The sequence below is a fragment of the Rhamphochromis sp. 'chilingali' genome (genome assembly GCF_963969265.1).
Source record: "Rhamphochromis sp. 'chilingali' genome assembly, chromosome: 2".
NCBI lineage: Eukaryota > Metazoa > Chordata > Actinopteri > Cichliformes > Cichlidae > Rhamphochromis > Rhamphochromis sp. 'chilingali'.
Window position 1 is genome coordinate 25,790,985 of NC_137930.1, and position 24,328 is coordinate 25,815,312.

A 24,328-nucleotide genomic window follows, 5' to 3' on the forward strand; every position below is an offset into this window, starting at 1 on the left:
AAGCATTGGAGGTGGCGTTGGATCCGGGGTAGGGAGGGTGATGCGTCAGTGAGTGCTTATCAGTATATGTATGTGTGTGCGTGTCCATAGTTCAGCTGAGACAGTGTCCTTCGCCCTGCCAGGCTTAGTAAACAGTCTTCCAGCCAACCTAGGTGGCCTTGCATGGAATGGGAAGGAACAGACTAAACACAGTCGTTATCAGAGAGTTTTTGTTCGGCTCCAGATTTGAGCCCACAGCTGGCGCTGAAGGGGTAGCCGGATTGTGATGGTAATTTTTCTTTTGCAACAACTCATGAGAATTTCAAAGCTGTTCTTTAACACTCCGACACTGGTCTCTCAATCTCTCGTTGGAGAACCACGAGCTTCCCCGTGATGGTATCAAACTTACTGGTGTTGTCATTCTTTTGCTCAGAGAGCCGATTCTGAGACCTCACGACTGCAGTTAGCTGCTCCACGATGTAATCCAACTTTCGCTCAAAGGTGTTATTCTGAGCAGGCCTCTCCTTGATGTAACCCAATATACGCTCAGAGGTGTTATTCTGAGTATTCACGGCAGCTGTAAGCGTCTCCAAGGTCTTAACCATGCTGCTTTCAATGAGCCCGTTCTGAGAAGTCGTGCCTTGTCCCATCGTTTCAATCCCAGCGGGCAGCCTTGGGGGGTTTGAACAGCCAGTTCCACTTTCTTAATTCTCCGATAAGCCAGGGCCAAGCCAGTTCAGATCAGCAAGAACCCTGTTATCATGGTTCCGAATAGGTAGATATCTTCAGCGTCCTCGATCGACAGTCCCGCCAGGCACACGACCCCCCATTTCTGCCACCCGTCCATCGTGTATCCGGCAGGGAAAGTCCCTCCAGGGCACTCGGGCTCTCCTGAGCCCAGACTTCTCATTGAGAAAAGGGTGTCAATAGCATTCAGAGACCAGTTGATCAAATCCATAATTCTCTTTAGGTTTTAGAAACAGACTGTGAGAGAGTGTTCCAGGGAAAGTAATACAAAAAAAACGAGACTAGACAAGGACATAAGAGCTAAGCAGGGAAGATAAGGGAGAAGAGAGGAGAAAAGTGCGTCCGCCTCCTCCGAGAGCCAAAAGGACACGTAGTAACATAGTAACGAAGATGGTATAAATCTCTTTTCTTGATTGATACAGTTTCCAACTAAGATGAGAAAAATGGTAAGTCATATTTTATGTCGTCATTACCTCTAGAGATGCTGTTTAAAGTGACTAGTGCATTCTGCAGGCAGCTTTTCAAGGAGAAGAACAACATTGCAGCCATAGCGTAGTTCTGGATGTCCTTGATCATCCTTGGTGCCAAGAAGAAGAGTTTGTACACAACAATGAAAAGTTATTAAGAGCATGGCCTTCACCTACTCTGATAAAGAATGGAGAGATAAAAGGAGATAAAGAATATCTGCCTTTAACAGTTTGAATTTATGGGTATAAACAATATACCCATATAGAGGCCCCTTCACTGTCCACTTTTAAATCACGTCTTAAAACCCACTTTTATTCCTTGGCTTTTAACCTCAGTGAGACTTAGTTTCTTTTTTAATGCAGTAGTTATTTAATTAATGATTTCACTCTTCTTTTATTTGTTTTTTATTTATATCTCATGTAATTTTATTTTACAGTTCCAATGTACAGCACTTTGTGTCAGCTGTGGTTGTTTTAAAGTGCTTTATAAATAAAGTTGATGATGATGATGATGATGAATATAAAAGGCAAGGGCTAGTCACTTAGCTTTATATTTAAAGTACTGTCTCATTAGGGTCAAGTAAGTTACTTAGTGCCATCTGCAATATCCCGCACTGCATTTCATCTTTAGTAAAGTGTGGTGAATGAAGGGCGCTCAAGCTGGTATGCACGTGCTCTACTAGTAAGTGGTCGTAGTACTGGCTGCCTTTGCAAGGCATGAAATGTAGATGATTATGGCCTTAAAGTAGAACACTGCCTCTGCCCAGAGGAAATGGAAATAAGAGGCTGAGTGGAGCCTGCAACTAGAGAATTTGAAAGCTGATCACAACAACTCAGTAGGGGACCCTGTAATAGTGATGCAAGAAAACTAGAAGGTATCTCATCATCTTGTGCAGCGAGGATTGGTATAGTAAACTAGCTGAAGCATCGAGAACTGACAAATCATTGTAACTGGGACATGGCAGAGGAAACAGATGTAGGGTGATGGCTAACCTGCGGCGGACAAGAACTTGACTGAAAGGTTGGTGGTTTAATTACCAGGTACTGTTCAGGTTGCCTTTGTATTTGGGAAACTGCTGGTTATTTACATACAGAGGGTTTGATATCTCCAGATCCAGATTTGGATATCTGAAGAATCATTGAGAATGGGGAGTGGATGAGTTAATCATAAACCAGCTTCCTTTATTATCGCTTAAAGTTCCTTCATAAATATAATAATTAGCAAGCAGAGGATCAGGGTCTGGATCTTGTTGGCTTTGCTAGTCTTGTTTATTATCCTGCAGCCATTGTGTGTCTGTGTCAACATGCTGACATACTGTTTGGCTTCCTGTTTCACATCCAGCACCTTTAGCTCCAGGATACCAAACGTTATCATCTTGCAGGAAAGCAAAGTGTTGACTTTCGTGACCGGAACATCTGAGGGTTTCAGTTGTTCCCTGTGAATGACAGTAACATGACTCCAGCTCAAAGTACCATTTTAATTAGGGGGTTCAAATGAAAGGACTGCTGTAAAGAATACAGATGTCAATGATTCTCCAGTGTTTAAGGTTCATTTTGTTTTTAGAAGGTTAGACATTAACTTGAAGAAAAATTTATTCAGTAAACTCAAGAGAAGACCAAAATAAGCTCCCCTTCGCCGCTGCGCCATGTGAGAGCGCAAGGAAGTGCAGTCGTCTTATGTGTACCAGGTGAGTCAATTAAGGAACGCAGAAAAAACAGGAGCCAATCAGCGATGGGAAAACAAAGACAGGAAGTGAGGTAAGGGACCTGAGCCATGGACAAGCAAGGAAAGGGGTAAATAAAATATCTTTACTATAGTTATGAAGTTTAACAGCTGTGTTTTACTCACTACGAGGGATATCTCCAAGGATGAATAACCTTTGCGACTGTTGCCCCCCTGGTGTGACAGGTGCCTGGGAGGGGTGCGATCCTAGATCCTGCAGCTGTGTATTGAAATAAAGAGGCACAGATCATGAACTTGTTTACGTTTCAACTGCAGGATTTATTCTGCAGATTTGCCTCCCAGGGGGGTTTACGCTCCTCCTGGCCGCTATGCCAGAGCATTCTCACTCCCGAGGCGTAACATGTCGACGTTTTGTCACATCCCGCGGCGTTCCTGAGGAACGCGAAAGGAGACCTTCGGCGTTCTTATGGTACGCGGTGGGTTATGGCTGGAATCCAGTGCAATGACGCTCCCGCGGTAATAGACGTTCCAGCCCTGTATTCCAGCCCTAAACCTAACCTTATCCCTAGCCCTAACCATAACCTTATTCCAGACCGTAACCAGGACTTTAATGATGTTAAATAGCGTGTTTCTAAGCGATTTGAAGAAAAAGAGCGAACATGTGTAGGTTCAGTCCAGACGGTTCTCATATTTCCTCTTTTTCCGAGGTCGTCATTTAGGAACGTGGTGGGTAGCCGAAAACGTAATATGGTGACGATTTGTCACCTAGCGTAAAATGTTACGCTTTGGGAGTGAGAACGGGTTGGCTATGCGCCACCTAGTGGTATTTTTTAAGTAATGCCATGGAAGATGTAAAGTGTAATTAGAAAATACTGATTTAACACTGAACGATATAACAAAGACCAAAATATAACTGGGGTGTTCCCTTTATTTCCTTGTATGAAGACATAAACTGAACTAACATCCCCATAAGTCTTTTTATCTCTTAATTTTTTAACTATTAGTGTAATCCAGATTTACCAGCCACACATTTCAACTTAACACATATGTTAACCTTTTACACAACATAAATCCACATTACACTGAATTTAGGCTTATTCAAGGTCCTTACGTGAGACTTGCCTCTACACTAATGTAGTTGAATATTTTTATTGCACTTCAGCCAACATTTAAAAGATTTATGACACAAAACGTACATTTTGACAGACAAAGTAACACAGCTGACGTGCCGCATTAGGAGAAAAAGAGAAACTGTTAAAGAGGAAAAAGGCTTTTTATTTTCTCTCTGTTTCTATAAATAAGAAGCTCATCTCTCAGAATCAGCATCTGATAACCTCATCTCCCTGAAACATAAAACACTCTGTTTAGTAATAATAATGCATATAACACTGCAGATTTACCCCTGTGAATGTAATCAGACAGTGAAGTCTAGTTAGAGTGTAGGGATTTATTCATATATACTGTGTCTAAACATTATCACAGTTTTTAGATCAGTTACATTAATTTATTATAAAAGTATCATGCACAGCACACCCTTTTATGCAGTTACTTTGCAAATTACTTTTTCCCAAGTCACAACAACAAAAACCATTTTCTTTAAAAAAATAACACCTTTAAGGTCAACTTAAAAGAAAGGCAGACGTGAAAAGTAAAAGTGAGGTCAGAGGTCAAATATGACATGATATTTGGATCCAAACTATGATGGTATATTAAAAAAAATCCCCATTCACCCATATCGTTTGTTAAAAGTTGCCAAAACAAACAAACAAAGACAGCAGAGTTTGAAGGATAGTTTTAAAGAAATGTGACCTTATTTGACCTGGAAGAAGAGGTCAGAGGTCCAAAGTAATCTTTTATTTAAAATTGCCATACATCATGCCCTGTATTCCTATATGTTGTTAATACAAACAGTGGCAGTTTTAAATAGATCTATATTAGCATTACTATGCCATTCAGATCAATTTATTAACCTTGAATGAGAGGTCAAAGGTCAATGTAACAGTTGGTCAATGTGACAGTTGGTTTGAAATCTTTATACAGTGCTCTGTATATGTTGACAGTGTGTACCACATCTGTAAGAATCATAGTTAAGCTAGGTTATAAGGCTTTTTGTCAATTTTTGACCAATAAATTTTTATGTTAACTTTGAAGACCTTGGTGGATGTTGGTGGATGTAAGCCCAATTTTAACCCCACTCTACACCCCTACAAAGTTTTATCAGAATTAATTCAAAACGTTTTGAACTATCATGTTTTAGACAGAAAAACACGCATGCAATCTTCTTTGTGGAGGCAATACTACTACTACTACTACTACTACTAATACTACTACTACTACTAATAATAAGGAATGTTTTTTAAAAAAAAAATCAAACACTATGATAATGGGCTTAAACCCTGGTACTGTAACAACGAGGTGCGCCGGAGTGTTTTGACTTCAGGACCCAGATGCAGATGCAGAGAGAGAGGCGTTGTCAGCTAAATAAAGCTAGACAAAGCATGAAACTTAAAACAAAGAGGACTGTGAACACTGTGTAACTAAAAGACTATGAAACTCAGTGAAAAAACTATGAGGAAACCATGAACACTGAGTGACTATGAAACATAGTGAAGACAAAAAAAACAACAACCTATGACTATGGATTTTTTGAGGCTGAGCTTTTATACATGATGAATTGCTCTCTTCAGTTGGGTGTCTTCCCTGCTGCCTTTAAAACGGCGGTGGTGAGGCCCCTTCTGAAGAAGAGCAATTTGGATTGTAATGATTTTAATAACTACAGACCTGTATCCAACTTACCATTTTTAAGTAAAGTCTTAGAAAAACTTGTTTTTAATCAGATTACTGATTTTCTCAATGATAGACAGATCCTGGAGATATTCCAGTCTGGATTTAGGGTGAACCACAGCACAGAGACGGCTCTCCTAAAGGTTTTAAATGATCTTAGATGTAACTGGGACTCCCAAAAGCTCTCAGTCCTGGTGCTACTGGATCTAAGCGCAGCCTTTGATACAGTAGACCACGCTATTCTTTTAAACAGACTAAAACACATGGTGGGCCTCTCTGGTGCTGTACATAACTGGTTCACTTCCTATCTCTCTGACAGATCTTTTATGGTGAGTATGGATACATGCTCCTCTAAGATCCATAAAATGACATGTGGTGTGCCTCAAGGGTCAGTTCTAGGCCCTGTACTTTTTAATTTGTATATGTTGCCTCTCGGCAGTGTCATCAGGAGGCATGGAGTGAACTTCCACAGTTACGCTGATGACACGCAGCTGTACATCTCCGTGTCTCCTGATGACACCAGACCAATGGATGCCCTTTTTAACTGTATCTTGGATATAAGATCTTGGATGGCAGAAAACTTTTTACAGCTTAACCAGGACAAAACTGAAGTTTTAATTGTCGGTCCTGAGGCTCAGAGAGAGAAACTCTTGTCTAAATTAGAGGCATTTTCACTATGTCCTTCGCTACAAGTGAAAAACCTGGGTGTTATTTTTGACTCTGAGCTTGGTTTTATCCCACATGTTAAACATGTAACCAAAATTGGATTTTATCATCTAAAAAATATAGCCAGAGTCCGCCCTATTCTCTCTCGGGCCAACACGGAGATGCTGATGCATGCTTTTATTACCAGTCGCATTGATTACTGTAATGCCCTGCTCTCTGGTCTTCCTAAGAAGAATATTTCAACTTTACAACTCTTGCAAAACTCGGCAGCTCGTGTGCTGACGAAGACCAGAGGGCGGGCCCACATTACACCGGTTTTAGAATCGCTGCACTGGCTCCCCGTGTGTTTCAGGATCGATTTTAAAGTTCTTTTATTGGTTTTTAAATGTCTTAATGGTCTTGGGCCTTCTTATCTCTCAGATCTGCTTTTACCATATGAACCCTCGCGGACCCTGAGGTCCTCTGGTACTGGCCTTTTAATTGTCCCTAAAGTCAGGACACATACTCACGGAGAGGCAGCTTTTCAGTGGTATGGTCCTCGTCTGTGGAACAGCCTGCCGGAGGAGCTCAGGGCCGCAGAGAACGTACATGTTTTTAAGAACAGGCTCAAGACCCACCTTTTTAATTTAGCTTTTACTTAGCGTTTATTTATTTTATGCTTATTTATTCTATCCTGTTATTCTATTATTAATTTAGGATTTACCTAATATTTTTTGATTTTATTCTTATTCATTTTTTAATCTTCTTACTCTATTTATATTTATATTTATATTGTATCCTGTTCTTATTTATTTTATCATTTTACCCTGTATATATCGTATTGCGTCATATCTCCAGTGTTTCCTCGGAGGGCGCTCTCTGCACCGGGGCTGTTATTGACCGTGGCTGCTGGGTCTCTGGGGTCCTCTCAGCCTGGTTGGGGGGCTCCTTGGCCTCCCTCCTGCTGTGTGCCCAGCCCGGAGGCTGCGGTCTGTGACCGGCTCCCGGTGCAGACGGCTCTCTGTTATAATGTTTCCTCACTTGGCTCATGCGAGCCCAGCCCAATTTTTACTCTTTAAGTGTGCCCGTGTGTATGTGTGTGTGGGTGGGGGTGGGGGGATATATGTGTATTGAGAGTGTGGGGAGTGAGTTGGAGGGTGGGGTGGGCTGCTTTTAACTATGTAAAGCACTTTGTGCTACATTTTTTCTGTATGAAAAGTGCTTTATAAATAAAGATTGATTGATTGATTGATTGAGAGCTAACAGACGACACAATGCTGAACACAGGAAGACCGAGGACTTAAATACACACATGAGGTGATCAGGGGAAGTGGAGACACACGGGGACACAGCTGACTAGAATCAAACATAATGGCAACACGGGAGAGAAAAAGTAACCACAGGAACCCAGAACACACGATTTACTTCAAAATAAAACAAGAAAGTAGACATGGCAACACTAAGCTCACAGACCTAAAACACAACACAAGGAAACAATAAATAATGGCTGCCTTTAACCTAAACTAAATAGGAATAACACACGATCACAACGCTAACATGAGAAGAATACAAAAATAAACTCAGAGCGCTGGGTCAGAGGCCCAGTCTGTGACAGGTACATTGTCAGTTACATGGCTGTAACACAGTTGGCAGGTTATTCATTTTAGACCCATGTGCTTACATCAAATAATGCTCTTAATGCTCTTAATTAACTGATGTTTAAATAAACTTTCTCTACGATTTTGTAAAAATAATATCTAGAGCAAAGACACATGAACATGTTGATCATACAATTGAAAAGCAAACATCTCTATGTGCGGACAGTAATAGAGAGAAATATTGAACATACTGTATTTTAAAGTCCATCCAATGGAGGAACTGAAACCATTTAGTGTTGATTATATCTCTTTGGGGCAAACTGTTGATTTATATAGCGTCAAATCACAACAACAGTCGCCTCAAGGCACTTTATATTTACGGTAGATCGTACAATAATAGATTCAGAGAAAACCCAACAATCATATGACCCCCTATGAGCAAGCACTCCCCACTTCCTTTCAGTGGGAAGGAAAAACTTCCTTTTAACAGGAAGAAACCTCCGGCAGAACCAGGCTCAGGGAGGGGCAGCCATCTACTGCGACTGGTTGGGGTGAGATTACACCTCAAGATGATTCCCAAGATATTAGCTAAAAACGTAGAAGTGGTCTCAATCAGTTGCGTTCCCTCAGGGCAGGCAAGCCATGTGCTTGTGAAATCTATTTGTTTTCTGACAGGAGATTAGCGTGCAAGACAAGTTGTCACTACTCTGAGATCAGTTATGAGCTGCACTGTGGGAACACTAAGCACAGCTCCTAACCACCTCAGCCAACAAGTGTGACTTAAGAACTTGTTTAGCACATTAGTAATGAAAGCTTCTGGTCCTGCATGCAGTAACATCCAAGAATAAATCACAAAAATATGAAAACCATTAAATGTTTTTTGAAACAAACATATTTCTTGAACAAAGAAAAGCTCATTAAAGGATGTGTGTCTTAGCTCAAAGATACAGAGCCAAAAGTAACAGATGAATAAGTGATAAAATATCTAAAAGAAAAAAACCTACTGAAAAAAGTGCTACTCCAAGACATAATCCTGTTATCTTTGACGTTTCTTAGCCTTTAAAAAACATTTTAAAAAGCTGCCAAGTAGTAATGAAAATTTTTGTCCACACGGTGACAGGTGGACATGAACATATGGATCTATGAGCTGATTATGCAGTCTAACATTTGATTGTGGGATTACAATTGACTAATGTCAGTGGTTACATGGCCTGAACTGATATCCCTGCGTTGGTGTTGTCTGAGCAGTCAGTTAGCATTAGCCAAGAAGTTAGCAGACGAACGCGACCTAAATTTAGCTAACGGCAAATCTAACTGGATAATATGTTTATTATATTGTATAAATTAATAAAGGAAAAACACAAAAAAGTGCTTACTGTTTGTTCTAAAAGACAGGTTAATTTATAAAAAAGTCATTTTTCTTTCTCCGCCCCCCTCCACACATTATAAAGCTATGACGTCACAACAGTGTGACTGAGTAGCTGCAATTTTGATCCTGGACCAACATTATTCCAATAACGAAGGAAGAACACCAACAGGGGAATGGCAGATACATTGGGCATATGTAGAAATGCACCATAGCCCAGTGGTGTGCATACACGATGAAGCACTTCAATGTTTACATAAAAAGTTTGTCCCCGTAGCTCCAGACAGAAGGTCACAGGTTCAATCCCTGGTTCTTTCAATCCACATGTCAAAGTGTCTATAGGCAAATGTCCATCAGTGCATCCACTGGTGCATGAGCGCGTTTGGCCTTGCAGAATTATCCCAAAAGTAAACAGAAAGCACATGCAGAATGTTTAATTAAAAAAATGAATACTATGTAGGAATCTTAAGTTAATCTTTTCTAAACAACGGGTAGAATGAGGATAAAATGGGGAGATCTTTTGGGTGAAACAGATGGTTGAAGTGGTGTTTGAAAGTCATTAAAATACCAGTTTCTCCCTAAAATAATTTTATTTGGTCAGAAGCTTAAGAATAACAGCACTTAATCAAACACCACAAGAAAAATCTTCCAGATATAATGAAATGTGAAAATATGAAACAAGAAGTGCAAATTATGCCTACAAATGACATAAAAATGGGAATTATGTATTTGGTAAAAGCTAACTTTGTTAAAAGAAATTATAAAGTACATAATTACAAATATTGAACCGTTTCCCGTAATTAGCACACATGAGCTCAGAGGTGACACATCTTGTCTAATGTGTGTTTTTATGTCTATAGATAAATATTGCAAAAAATGAAATGAGGACCTTGGGCAAGGTTTAAAAATAGTGGAAAAGTACCAAAATATAGCTGAACCAGAATTACTTATCAGCGACAATGGACTTTTTCACACAATAAATATGATGGATTACATTGTCATAATATGTCTTCACACAGAGAGAAACACACACTACAACAATGATAATAGGCTGCATGTGTATATTTTAATGTTTTTAATTGAAAACATTTGTACCTGATTGAGGTTGCAGGTGAAGTTGCATCTATGACAATGCTTTTGGATATATAATTATGTGGTGAAACAAAAAGAAGGAGAAGAAACTTTCAGCTGCTCCCTTATTCACCAGGGCTCACCACAGCTGGTACATCCAAACTGTTTCCTCTTAACTATATGTTATGTACATGCTTGGCCACTAGGTGTCAGCATTTACAGTAAAACCAAGCTAGATGCCACACCAGAGCGCAACACTTGGAAGATCATGTAAATGCAGGGCTTTCTATTTTTTCTCATTGTTTGTTATTTGCTGTTATTATCAGATAAAATTCAGTTTATATAGGCCATGTTTGCTGAAACTAAGTTTTTAAAGTCCAGTATTGCCAAAAGTGATGTTTTCAAAAGGAGAAAAGGAGGAAAAATTATTACAGCAGCAGGTAGTCACATATCACAGATCAGATGGTGCACATCTTGCGCTCACGCTGGCCCTGCTAAATGCTTCATTTCTCTGGCTGATTTAAAGCACCTGATTATACTTCTGAACTGATTAAACAGAGAGTCTGAGTACACTGTCAGTATTGTTGTACATCTGCAGAGAGCACAAACCTCCAGGTCATGTGGTTGTGAGAAAGGAAATCCTTTATGTACCCTGTCTGTTGGTTTTACAAGGCTGGCCTCTGTGATTCATTTTTTTTTTTTTTATGTGATCACTATCTAGCAATGTACGATAACCTCTCCACTTAGAATACCTGCCCCTGTGCACAAAGTCTGAAGAGAATGAATGATTGAAAGGATGATGTCATTTTCATAACTTGTGTACCTCATGGGATTCATTCCGAATTACCAAATGAATATGGCATATGTGCCATATTTGTTTTGGACTTTTTTTTGGTGCTCTGTACAACCATTTAAAGAAGCCTAAGCTTAAAAGGTTGTCCATTAGTCGTTTTATGATAAGGCTGAGGATAAGTATTACAATCCTCAGCCATAAATCACAACACAGGAACACCAGTGACACAGACTCTATGCTTGGTGTCAGAGACACTGCTCCCAAAAGCGACTTTTACATCTCTGCTTTACACCCTGTACTGATCTCTGTTCCCACAGCAAGTTTAGTTCACACAGGAAAGAAAGTGTGTCATTACAGCTGGATGGTGACACGTCCGTATGTAAATGTTTGCTAAATTTATAGAAAGAGACAGCTTCTTTCACAGTCTCTCGAGACAGGATCTCTGCTGCCTCGCTTTCACCTTCCTCTCAGGCAGAGTCAGGGGTGAACGCCTGTTTGAAGTTCTCCCCCTGGGCTCCGGGGTTCTGTGGGATCCGGGTGCGCTTACACTGTTAGCACGCCTGATATGAGAGCCTGATCAAAGCTGGCTCATTCTGCCTGACCGATTTCCACAGGATTAAGGATTAGGGAGACAGGAAGCTGTGAGAGGCACAGAGACAATCTGGGAGAGACAAAAAGGAATATGGAGAGTGAAAGGGATGGAGGAATGCTGAAGTTTTATAAAACATAAAACCAATGATTGTACACAGTAATAATAAAGCAAACATAAAAATATAAAAGGATCTTTCTGCAAAACTTATTTTTAGGATTTAAAAGACATTATAGCAAGTTTAGCCTTACTGGACTTACCTAACTTCATCAAAGATTAAATGTGTCAGTTTGAACTATTTTTTAACCATTTTCTCTTAGCAGTATGATTCAGCTTCCTATATTTCAGGGTGGCAATTTTCTTCGTTTTTAACACTTTTTGACCATCACTCATCTGTTAAGTTCACTTATATTTTTATTTTGGGCCACTATTAGTGCTACATACTACTTTAAGTGAACTATTTCCTTTTAAGATGCTCTTTCTTTTTAAGATCTTGTACTCTGCAGTAGCCATGCACACACTAGCTGTTGCAGAAATATCTCCATGGGCATGTTAAATCTTACTTAAAGTGAAGCCCTTATGCTCCATAGCAGCTCCCTATTTTTTATTTGTTATTACTGTTAACTTTTGATGATTCACGGTTCAAAAATAAATCCTCATTTATTTTATAGTGGCTCTTCATCTGGTGTCTGAAACAAGCTGTTTGACCTGCTCTCCCCTAAAGGCCACCCTCCCGTGTGCCACATGTCAGCCATGTGCCCGAGACGACCATATAGAACAGCAGTCCCCAACCCCTGGGCTGCGGACCGGAGTCGTTTGGTACCGGGCCGCGAGAGTTGAAGCTCGGGTGTGAAATTGATGGTTTTCAGGTTTTTTATCGTTGTTTTTTAATCGTTAACTTGGTCTTTTCCCATGTGTTATGAATACATTTTCTTTTTTTTGGTACTGGTTTTATTTTGTTGTTTTTATCCGCGACACCTTAAAGGCCGGTCTGTGAAAATATTGTTGGACATAAACCGGTCTGTGGCGCAAAAAAGGTTGGGGACCGCTGCTATAGAGTCTAGAGCAGTCTGAACTTTTTGGCTAATAGCCTTTTAACCTCTTTATTTTAAACCTTTTGCCATGTTTAGTATGACAGTCCACCACTGTGACGATATAAATGGAAAAGCAAAACACGCTCCCTTTAAGAAGAAAAAGAACGGTTTTGAGTCTAAAAGCAGCAAAAAGATGAAAGCAGTGATATTTTTTTATTCTTTTTTTTTAAATTAAGAAAATATAGGATGAAAGCCATTATCATTTAATTATATGAACATTACATCCAAACGATTATCTCCAGACTTAATGTAGCCTGAACAGCAGTGTGTTAATCGTGAGGCTTGGTTGTTAACAGTTATGAAAAAACACAGTATGAGACTGTGTGCCGCCAAACACTGGTGCTCTTCAGTGCACAGCGGCTTGTACAACAAGGGGAGACCAAAATAAGATCAGCGAGGTGTTTACTTAAACGAGTCAAGATGTTATGTGAACCAGAGGGAAAAAATGGTGGCAACGGTGCATATCATTTGTGTGTGTGTGTGTGAGTGTGAACATTTTTGTATTCATATACATCAAAACATGCCTGACGCAAATGTTTCCGTCACACCTGGAGCTTTATCTCCTCTTCTTCAACAGGTATGTCATCACTGGCTTGACATTTGAAGGTGAAATGTCAACAACAGCTACTAAGCCTAAGTGAAAACACTGACTGAGTATAAAGCCAAAACGTCTTATCTGAACAGGCAGGTTGTGTCTGTGCCGTCCTCTGTGCACCAGTGAAGCCTCAATGCAGTCTTGTTCTGTTGAATCGATGATACGGATAGGGGCTCCCCACTGTGGGCGCTTGTGGTTGTGTGTACCTGACTTAGAGTGTGCTATTATACCCATGTTTTTAGTTTCAGTCACTCATCTATCAGAAAACAGTTCCCTCTGCACAGAAACCGAGATTTGGAAGATTTCTGCCGTAACCTGACAGCTGCTAAAGAGGAAGGAGCAGGGTGTTTAAAGTAAATATTGGTAGACGTTGAATGGGGTAATAAGGATAAGGAGAGACGAGGGGGAAAGTGACAGAGAGAAAGAATGGGAGCAGCACAACACGTGCCTGCCGGCCTGGATTAAAAGGCCCAGATGAAAGGTTGGCGAGAGGCAAAGTTGTTCACCCGCACCAGATGTGCACTTGCTCTGGCCTATAGCCGATTAATTATCTCATTGTTCATGACACCAGGGTTGGTGTCCAGGCAATTGCATTACACTACACACCCTGAGCAACCTGATCTGGGGGATTTCTTTCTTGTTGATCGGTCTGATTTGGGTGTGTGCGTGTCTGTGTGAATCTGTGCGTTAGTAATATAAGGGGAGTCTCTTCACACACTAGCGGCATTCGTAATGACAAAGCAATCACACTCCAGCGGTGCAATCGTTACGTCTCTAGGGGTAGACTTGCGTGTGTTCTCCGTGGCCGCAGTCTAGTCAAACACATTTGTTTTATTGTCGTTCTCAGAGATAAACGAAAAGAGGAAGAAACACAGGAAAAGAACAACCCATTCACACCCCGCATGACACGCTGCCTCATTTGCCCAAGCCTCTATCAGTTCTTTGTTATAGCCAATAGCATTAAAGGAAGTGGTCACACTGTCACAGAAACAGTTGGCACGGAAACAGCACATTACACCATCGTCCAATCCCCCTCCCATTCCTTTGTCGTCATTTCTCCCCTCCCTTCCTCTCTTCTTCTGTCCCGTTCCCTCCTCCACCTCCCTCTCTCCCTATCTTGTATGTTTTTTTTCAGTCATCAATGAAATCACAACCAATCCTGCTGCTGCACTGTCAACAAGGAGACAGCTCTTTAAGGGGCAGATCGACTTGCCATATATACTTATAATCTAACCTTCAGGATTGCTTAAATACCAATGTGTGTTTTTCTAGCATAAAGCAAGGATGCTGTGGCTCCCCCATCAAAGCCTGCTTTCTCTCTCTTTCTCTCTCTCGCTCTCTCTCTCTGTTACTCTCATGATTTAATCCTGACCATTTCCCCCTTCTCTCTCTATCCCTGCTGACTCCTCCCTCCATTTCTGCCCTGCGCTCCCTCTCGCTGCCTCTCCGTCTCTGACACACTCAAACACACGCATATACACACCCTCCACCCCCATCGCTGCAGTGTCTCAACTGCCTTGAAGCAAACAAGAGAGGATATAGAACACAGACGTTAATGAGAGCGAGAGAGAGAGAGAGAAAGAGGGCCGCGGGAAGAGAGAGATGTATATGTGAATGTTTCACCCTGTGAACATGAGGAAGGCATGAAGATGGAGCAGCAGGACTAAAGGTGGCTTGTACAGAGCCTTTCTCACCCTGCAAGGGCTTGTCTGCAGTATCCTTTGTAAATGGATGCTGGCTTGTGAACACGGTAAGCCTCGCCACTCTCACAACGCTTCCTATTTCGCTATTTTGGCTTGCTTTGAGACAGGAAGATGATATTTCACTGAAGCCGTTCTGCTGCTGAGGCAGACTGTATTTTCCCATAAAATGCACCAAAGCAAGCAAGCAGCCTGTCCAGTCCCCTCCTCCACCCTGTTAGCTCTGTGCCAGCGGACGCTGCTATCTGTGCTTGCAATTTGACTCATCATCTCTCCAGAGCATCCTCAATTCTTATAGAATGCTTTTATCTGCGTGCAGATAAATTAATTTAATTACTGTATATAGGGCAAGTGGAGGATGGATTAAATGTGTGTGCGTGTGCGAGGCTGTATGTTTGTATGAATGTCTCTATGCTCTGTCCAGGCCATAAGGTGTAACAGAAAGAGGGGAAATGAGCGAAACCGCCATCACACACACACACACGATCAGGTGTTCAGTGCTTACAACTGGCTTTACGAGACACTGAATGTGAACGTGCAGTGTGGGAGTGGGAGGTGTACCATTCCTGTGGAGCTTGGTTCTGCAGACAGTGGGATAGGAAGGCAAAATGTGGCCTGACACTGGCATGGGAACATTGTAGGATTTGCCAGTGTGGAGCTTGCTGTCCCATGAGGTAAATTTACATCAATTAATAATCTGGATGTTGAACAGGGATTTATTTGGTTTGTTTTCTGTCCAGCTGTCTGTGTCTGCCTCATGATTTTAAATCCTGACGGTGAGAAGAGGGAAAGAGGCAGAAAGCAGAGCATGTTCATTACTCAGCAGGCAAAGCAGGGCAATTTCTAACATTTTCTGTCTCAACATTTCACATTTCCAACAGAGCATTACTGTATTTTTATTTATTTATTTATTGTAAGTGGCAGTTGGAATTTTTTGTGTAGCATCAGGAGAGCATGTGTATTTGTGTATATTGTATGTGTGTTTGTGTTACATGCTCAAGAGAGAAAAAGAGAAAGCAAAGCAGGGAGGGGTTGAGGGGCCAGGGATTTAACGATAGGGAGGCAGATGTGGCAGAGGGGCGGAGGTTGATGCAGCATCGAGCAAGAGAGGGAAAGAAGGAAAGGCAAGATTTCGAACAGAATGGACGGATGAGTGGGACCAAAAGACTGTGTTAATGTCACGGTGGTAGAAAGCCAGCGCTCGTTCTGGGCGAAGACAAAGTGATGGATGTGTCTGTGATAGTTCCACCAGCAAAAGCAGCAGCGCCAGTGAGGCCCTGAGACATCTGTGAAGCAAGGCAAAGATGGTGGAAATTCCACCACGCCTTCTTTCTTCTTCTTTCTTGAGGACCAGTGATCTCAGGATGGCTCAGAAATGGTAGATTGATTAAAATAAGTGGAAGGAAATACTGTCGTACAGCATCTACAAATGCAGATAAACCCATTAGGGGCAGCAGGAAATTCAATCTAGTGTTCCTACGAAACTAAATGCTTTGTATTTTCAGACAAGGCCAGACTTTTAGCACTTTTTCGATGAACGTTCTGTTTGTAAATCACATATGCAATCTTCAAGTAGGATATGACTGAAATCAATGTAAAACAAAAGGTATTGATATTAGTCATTTTGCCCACATATGTTTGACTTCAAGGGATCTGACCTGTTGTTTAGAGCTTGTAACAAAAACCTGCAGATGCATCGTGATGCTATCTCAAGAGAAGATGCCTGTCTTGGGTGAAAGAAAGAAACTGTGGGCTGTAACATTGCAGCCTGAACCAGGATTTGGTGCAAAACAGTGAACGTTTTGCATTCTCCCTGCATTCTCCCTATATCTCGCATGTTTCAGCTCCAGTCAGCAACGTGCGCTGCTCTAAATACAGATTCATCTTATTTCATTTCAACTGTGCAGTTTGTTTGTTTTTTCCACTTCTCCCTGCAACATGTTACAAATGTCAGAGGTCACCAATGACCTTGGCTTTAAAATGAGGGATGACAAGGTCCAGTGTGAAGTATAAAGGTTAATCACATGCTTACATAATGGGCCTTCAAGTTTCAGACACAAACACACACACACACACACACACATGCACATGCGCGCGCACACTTAAAAATGTCACGATACCCTCATGCCGATCATTTGGACGTGAGGTCGGAGAAAACAAGTGTATATATATATATATATATATATATATATATATATATATATATATATATATATATATATATATATATATATATATATATATATATATATATATATATATATAAACCTATATATATACATATATATATATAAACCTATATATATACATATATATATATAAACCTATATATATACATATATATATATAAACCTATATATATACATATATATATATAAACCTATATATATATATGTATACATATATTTTTTACCCAGCACGCCCCTGCGGGCGGTTTATCCTTCAAGCTCGGGTCCTCTACCAGAGGCCTGGGAGCTTGAGGGTCCTGTGCAGTATCTTAGCTGTTCCCAGGACTGCGCTCTTCTGGACAGAGATCTCCGATGTTGTTCCCGGGATCTGCTGGAGCCACTCGCCTAGCTTGGGAGTCACCGCACCTAGTGCTCCGATTACCACGGGGACCACCGTTACCTTCACCCTCCACATCCTCTCGAGCTCTTCTCTGAGCTGAGCCCTTGGTATTTCTCCAGCTTCTCGTGTTCCTTCTTCCTGATATTGCTGTCATTCGGAACCGCTACATCGATCACTACGGCCGTCTTCTTCTGTTTGTCTACCACCACTATGTCCGGTTGGTTAGCCACCACCATTTTGTCCGTCTGTATCTGGAAGTCCCACAGGATCTTAGCTCGGTCATTCTCCACCACCCTTGGGGGCATCTCCCATTTTGACCTCGGGACTTCCAGGTTATACTCGGTACAGATGTTCCTGTACACTATGCCGGCCACTTGGTTATGGTGTTCCATGTATGCCTTGCCTGCTAGCATCTTATATGTATATATATATATATATATATATATATATATATATATATATATATATATATATATATATATATATATATATATATAAAACGTGGCAGTGTGCGGTTACACTGCACTGCTTTTCATATTCAAATAAGAGCAATAGTGTAGCAAACCCTATGCTGAGTTGACCTCCTTCCACCTCTTTTGTTACTTGCTACACCCATTCCACTGGGTGACATAATGGCAGGGGACAGCAGGGACACAGTTGGTTTTAAAGTGACAGCGGCTGTTGAGGTAGTCACTCGCAACACCGAGCAGGCCAGCGTCACCGTCCGGTGCACTTTTAGCAATCTTTTTAACCTTGTAGGTGAGCACACCACCAGCTTGGACAATTAAACTCAGCTCTATTACAGTTAAGTACCAAGGGGGCCTGAGCGTAGCTCCCTCAGCAGCCTACTTAATAAAATGATTAATCTAAGGTGTCATTTATTTCCTGGAGGGGGACCAGCAGAATTATCACACAACTCTTACAGCGTTTGTCTTGGTAGTTGTGAGAGTGAACATGAAGCCCAATCTTTATGCAGGCACGGTTAAATAAACACTAAGGAAATGCGTGTCCCTAAGGTATGTGTGTGTGTGTATGTGTGTTTGAGCTGCTTTGCCGCTATGTTCAGGCGGGGCACCGCTCTGTTCAGCTGGCTCAGCATTTGTGTTTGTTTTGGGTCTTTAATCCTAGCCAGGTACTGGAACAAAGTGTCATCTCCACACAAACAGCTGTAAGACATGCTTTGGCAGCTCATTTTCAACAGGCAGCCGCTGATTGTAGAAAGGGCTAATAATCGACTTCACAGTAAAGCATCAATGAGGGAAAGCTGTCAGAGGAATCGAACAAAATCTTAGGGTGGGGTTCAGTGAATGAGTAAGGATTAGATTATCTTTGGTGTTATATAAAACCACACCAGCTCAATTCATCCTTCTCTCTCTCTCTCTCTCTCTCTCTCTCGTTGCCCTCCTTTCTAATCTTTGCTGGTAGTCGCATACAGGGGACTGTCTGTTTTCCTGAGGCAGGCCAGCAAGAGGGCCTTGCTTCCAGCACTCAAATCTGAGTGATGAGAGGGCACAGCAGAGGGGACTAACAGAGCAACTTTGTGTTCCACTGCACACACATAACAGTGGTCATATGACAACAAGGAGGTGGTGGAGAGAGAGGGTGGTGGTGAGCGAGGGCTACGGCCTACAACCGACTGCTGAGGGATGTTGATCTTCAGTGGAAGAAGTGAAAGCTGATATATGCCACATATATATAGAGAGAGAGAGAAAAGGAGAGGCAAGCTTTACAGTCTGTACTCTTAGTTCAGGCTTTCTGGATCACAGCCACTTTTCTTTGTTTTGATGAGGGCGTGCAGGTCGCCTTTTCCAAGAAAACATCTGAAAATGACGTGAGGCTGGTGGTGTATCTCGGTGACTTCTTCTTGCTCCTTGCTGTTTCCATAAAGTTCGGCACTTTCACATAGCCGATGCTCTAGGCTCTTTCTTCATGTAAACACACAACATACAGTTAAACTATACTCGTCTAATTGAACTCATTTATTGAAAAACATACTTCATCGTCATCTCCAAGACTTCCGCACCAGAAACCCACTGTAACATCAAAGATAGTTTGCGCCTAATAGTTTAAGTAGCACTTTTTTCCCTTTTCATTTGTCATTGTCCTTTGTGCTTTAATTCTACAGAGCTCATTGGGTGGGTTAATGGCAATTAAAGTGTTGCATCTGCTGCAGTGTAAGATGTTTCTCTTTTTCCTGTTCCCGTTATCAAATCACTAACAGCAGATAATGCCTGTGGGTTGTAGAAGCCTGAAAGTGTCTGTTACCCGCAATTTCCTTCTGTTAGAGAAGGCGTTTATCTTATCTGTCATGACCCAAATGAATGCTGTGCTGTAGTGAGTGTTTGAATGCAGATTACAGTGTTCATAGCACCAACCTGCATTTGATCTACCTAATACGGTTCAAAAGCCGAAGAATGCCTACTGTATCCAAAGGCATGCATGCGCGCCCCCGTTTGCTTTTATACAGCAGCACGTGCACGCGAGCCTCTAGTGTCCACCTTGTGCCATCTTATCCCTTCACATCACACAGCGTACAGGCTCAGCCTGTGCACAAACATGCCATTGTCATCGCTGGCTGGCCTTGTGATTCAGTGTGACCCGCTGGATTAGAGAAGGGGGAACACAGCCGCTGAGATGAGGAACATTAAACAGAGTATTATCAGGGAAAAGCATCTATCATACAGCGACCTCACCCCCACCCTGTCTCCACCCTCTAAATAGCCCACTGTTTTGGGGGAGTGGAGAGAGGAGAACACTGCCCATCATTGTTTTCAGTAATGAATGAGTTGTGTCCTCACATGTGTATACTACGCAGGCATCTTCCTCAGAGGTCTGTGGTGAGGACGTGATGGAAAGTAAGAACGTGAAATGTTAAAGAAACAATTTTGAGGGCTAAATTAAGAGTTTACAATGACCAGACTCAGATATGGAACTTTTTTTTAAAAGAGCATTTAAGGCCATTTTTGATCCACAGTGTTTCAAGAGTGTTTACAGAGGGAACATAAGTGATGTTGGTGATTTTGAGTTCACTTAACTGCAACCACCAGCCAATGGTTGGTCTCCTGACACGTGTTTTTGAAGCAACTGTGCAGTCATTACAGGTTCTCAGAATGCCTCTCCTCAGATGCTTCTCAGACACATGGCTGCAGACTAGACTAGTTATTCTTTGACAGCCCATTCAAATGCCTCTTCAGTGTATATATGTTGTTAACTATCTATCAGCTCTCAGCCTGGATGACAAGGCTTACTGCTTCTTTAGTTTTCACTATAATCCAATCTCCTCTCAAGAACGCTGATGTATAAGAAGTGAGGATTATTAGTGTGTTATTAGAAAAAAATGAAGGTTAAGCCATATGGTTAAATCTAAAGAGGTGCAAACTGCTGAATAGAGCTGTGAATGTGACGTAAAGTGGGGCGACCACAAAGCTCTGACTCATCACATAGAACCGGGCCTTCTAGGTTGGAAAACTTTGTTTATTTAATTCCTGTGAGATATGCAAACCAACAGAGTGCCTTTCAGTTATCACGATCGACAAGACACATGGCATGTTTATCTGAAAGCATCACATGGACCACCATAATCTACAGAATCTGTATTAGCAGCTAGCATCAGTTTGCAGCTCAAAGCATGAAACTCACTGTCTGCTTTATGTCGCTCATTCTGCAGCGTTGTGTTGCAGCACAGCCAGTCAATGAACTGAAACATGAAAATCATTCAGTGCAACGTTCAGATAACCCAGATATTATTTACCAATTCTTTCTGTCCTATTACACGTCGCAGCTCTCTATAAACACACTCTGTGCTTTCATCCTACTTCATCTAGCTAGATTTCTGCCTAGCGTGCCCTGCTTCACATGATAATACTCGCAACAGTGAATAATCTATCAATTAGAGTCAATCTATGTTTGTTTTTTTTACCCGTGGAAGCAAAGTGACAGCAATTATCTACACAACAAATGCAGTATAGTTAAAAAATCCAGCCTTTTTTATTTGTTTGTTTCCCCACAAGGATTTTTGAGAGATTTAGATTGTCATAGCCACAGTAACCAGTTCCATTTTATCTTGCTGTGTATTAGCTGTTAGATGTAAGATTTCCTGGAAACCTTCCCAGACTGGTAACATCTCCAGCACCCTTTCCAGAAGCTCGAGCAGCACTGATTTAAGACTCCTCTCAGCCCCTGCTCTGCTTCTTGGTAGGAGACCTAAACAGAATGCCACTGGGACAAATGAGAACACACAAACCCAGCAGTACAATTAAATAACATACACAAAAGAAAAATTAAGAGTGGGTTATGTAACTGCTTGTGCTGCTCCAAGCTAATTTGTCAGCAGCGCTGCCTGTAAATGATTACTTTTTTCACAAGGCCCATTTTAGTGTCTTTTTCTTATTTTCTGTGATAAGAAATCCTGGTTATCTGGGTCATAATTTCCACACTGGAGCCACTCAAGTATATCAAGCTGGCAACGATGATAGAAAGGCTGCAGCATCTTTCACAATATATTATTGTAACTTAAAAAAGACAGTTACCAACAGGTTATCAGTCACTGAGTGAAATGTCTTGTTTTTTGTAAATGTAACTTGAGACAATTCATTCTTAACAACTGTGATTGCCTCGTGCAGCTAAAGCTTCGGTGTCCTTGCTTGTCCTTGTGCAGACACCTACAAGTCCACATTGGAAACTGTTGCAAAACCACTAAAGGCACAATTGGAAACATTACAAATGATGAAATCAGAGTTCAGAATGAAAAAACTGCACAAACTGATCAGCAGTAACCGCACAGCACAACTGCATGCAACCACACAAAATGACAGGCGCACTTCATTGCTAAACAAAAGCAAAATAAACAATAAACAGACGATATTATGCAATAACTTGATGAACATAAAACTAATATAAAATGACCTGAAGTATCCAAAATAACAAATAAGGAAAACTAAGAAACTATAAAAAAAGAGTTCACTGTCGTCACATCCAGTAAGAACAAACCGATAAATGGGACTTGACCTGCATGAATGTCATGTGACCTGATTTGCGTCCTCACGAACATGCAGTAGTGGCTTTTGCTGACAAAGGGTAGCGTTATTTAGATCAAGAGGTTCGGGTGTGGATTTAGAGGGACATGAAACAAAAGTGTCTGAATATTACAGCCTTCTCTCATTTCTTTCAAGAAGGTGACGTTGAGCGAGGCTTTTGTGTTTGAACTCTCTTCACTTATGAATAGCCAATATGTGGTTTTGGAGACACCTACTGTAGCAGGAATTACCACAAAAGCTGCTTTGTATACTTTGTAAGGCTATCTGTCTATCAGCACACTGCCATGACACCTCACAAGAGTGCATTTGAGTTTAAAATCAATGTCAGTTTTGTAGACGGGTATTTTCTGGCTCACAAAGGGGGTAGAAATACATCAAACGCGCCACTGGTCCCTCCACTTAAGCCTCTCCGCTTATGTCTGCTATATAAACATGTAACGTTTGTCAAAGATTAAAGTTTGCAAGTCATTTTGTGGCTAATGTAATAATCTCTAATATTTCTCCATATGGTATCTACTTCACTCACTCGCTTTCTCTGTATCTGAAGCCGGAGCAGCTAAAAGGCAGTTTGAGCTTTCAGACTTAATTTCAGTCATGTGTAGTGCATCAACCACAATGATGTTGTGGTCCAAAGTATTCAGGAAAATACTGTATAAGATGTGAATCACATGCCTTCAATTCAAATTAGTTTTTACCGAGCTAAATATAAAATTCTCATCTTCTTCCAAATAAAACACTTCCTTGTTTCAAGAGTCTTTGCTGTATGAATGTGGATGTGTTTTTTTTTAAATATTTATGGTAGAAGTAACATAAAAACATGAGCACAGCTCCAAATAATATCCATGACTGTGTCAATGCCAGCCTGACAGATGAGGGCATTTTCTTATATATACCTTCATTTAGGAAAGAAAGCTTTTAAACTTATTGCATCATCACCTGTCGGTCAAATTGACTTAAGAAAATCCAGTCTGTACCAAATGGTGTTATTCATAACTTCTTGGAAGTTGCAGTCATCTCAGATTATTCACCACCTCTGTGGTAATCACATGATTGGGCAACTGGCTTTAAGGGCTGATGGTTTTTAAGAATCTCTTACTCGAGAACACCTCAGTTTCGTTTTAGACTGGACTTTTCTATATAAATACGACAATTACTCTGAAGGCAGAAGTGAAAAATGACATACTCAAAGGTTTGATCACTGCTTTATATTTAGAGATTAGCTTCTGTTTCATTTCTGAGGTTTCAGATATGACTATAAAAACAGGGGAAGAAAATTCTTTATCTTGATTCCAGTAAGTTGCTTACTTACTAGTAACTTTTTTTTGTGAGCAGTAAGCAAGCTTTCAGTCAGCAAAACAGATGCCTTTTGGTCAGAACACATAAGCACTGTTCCAGCACAGGGTACAAATGCTCGACTGGACTGGGCTCCAGAAAGTTGGGTGAAGTCCTCGTTGTTCTCGTGTCTTTCCCAACCCACTCCTGCGGAATCTTTGGGACTTGTGGGGCAGTCTGTCCTGTTTCAGGAGGCTGGAGTGGTCTACAAACATGCCGTGACTGGTGCTACCTGGACCCAGTGGTTCCCAGTGGAACATTACATTGGGAAAAAATGTGA

At 41.2% G+C, this 24,328-nt stretch overlaps 1 protein-coding gene across 2 annotated transcripts in view; it reads left to right on the plus strand.

The window, feature by feature from the left end:
- The window catches only part of gnaz (guanine nucleotide binding protein (G protein), alpha z polypeptide), a 51,248-nt gene that overhangs the window by 1,211 nt on the left and 25,709 nt on the right, over nucleotides 1–24,328 (plus strand). The window contains exon 1 of one of the 2 annotated variants that reach the window (XM_080864261.1): nucleotides 14,856–15,162. The exons of the other annotated variant lie outside the window; for it this stretch is intronic. The gene's annotated coding sequence lies outside the window, so the exon portion shown is untranslated. Of the gene's footprint in view, nucleotides 1–14,855; nucleotides 15,163–24,328 lie in introns of those variants that run through there. 2 annotated transcript variants of the gene reach the window in all.